The following is a 482-nucleotide window of genomic DNA, read 5'->3' as shown; positions in this document are numbered from 1 at the left end:
TGAGTTAGAAGTTAGGATTAATTATTGATATCACAAAATACTTTCAAGATATTCTAGATTACCCCAGCTGTCAATAATTGGGGACACAAAAACTACAGCCATCATATTTACTATTTTGGTTATAACTTCTCTAGAAAAGCTTTCACGGGTTTCCTCAGAAATTCTTTCATCTATTTTTTTCGGAAATCCGTACGAGAATTCTTTCAGGAAGTCATGCACGAATTCCTTCAGAGTTGTTTTCAGCAATTCCTTTAGAAAATATAAAGTTTTGCATTTTTACAGAAATCGTTCCAGGGATTCTTCAAGAAATTCCCTTAAGAATTTCTCTTGAAATTTCTTCAAGAATTCTTTTGATCGTTTCTTCTAATACTCTTCTAAGGATTTGTTTAGAAAATCCTTCAAAAATTCATTTAGATTTTTTATTTTCTATTTAGATTTTTTTTTAAGAGTTTTCGATCAATTCTTCCACTATTTTTTTGCGG

This window comes from Aedes albopictus, chromosome 1 (assembly GCF_035046485.1).
Source record: "Aedes albopictus strain Foshan chromosome 1, AalbF5, whole genome shotgun sequence".
NCBI classification, from domain to species: Eukaryota; Metazoa; Arthropoda; class Insecta; order Diptera; family Culicidae; genus Aedes; species Aedes albopictus.
Note: the sequence above shows the minus strand (reverse complement) of the source record.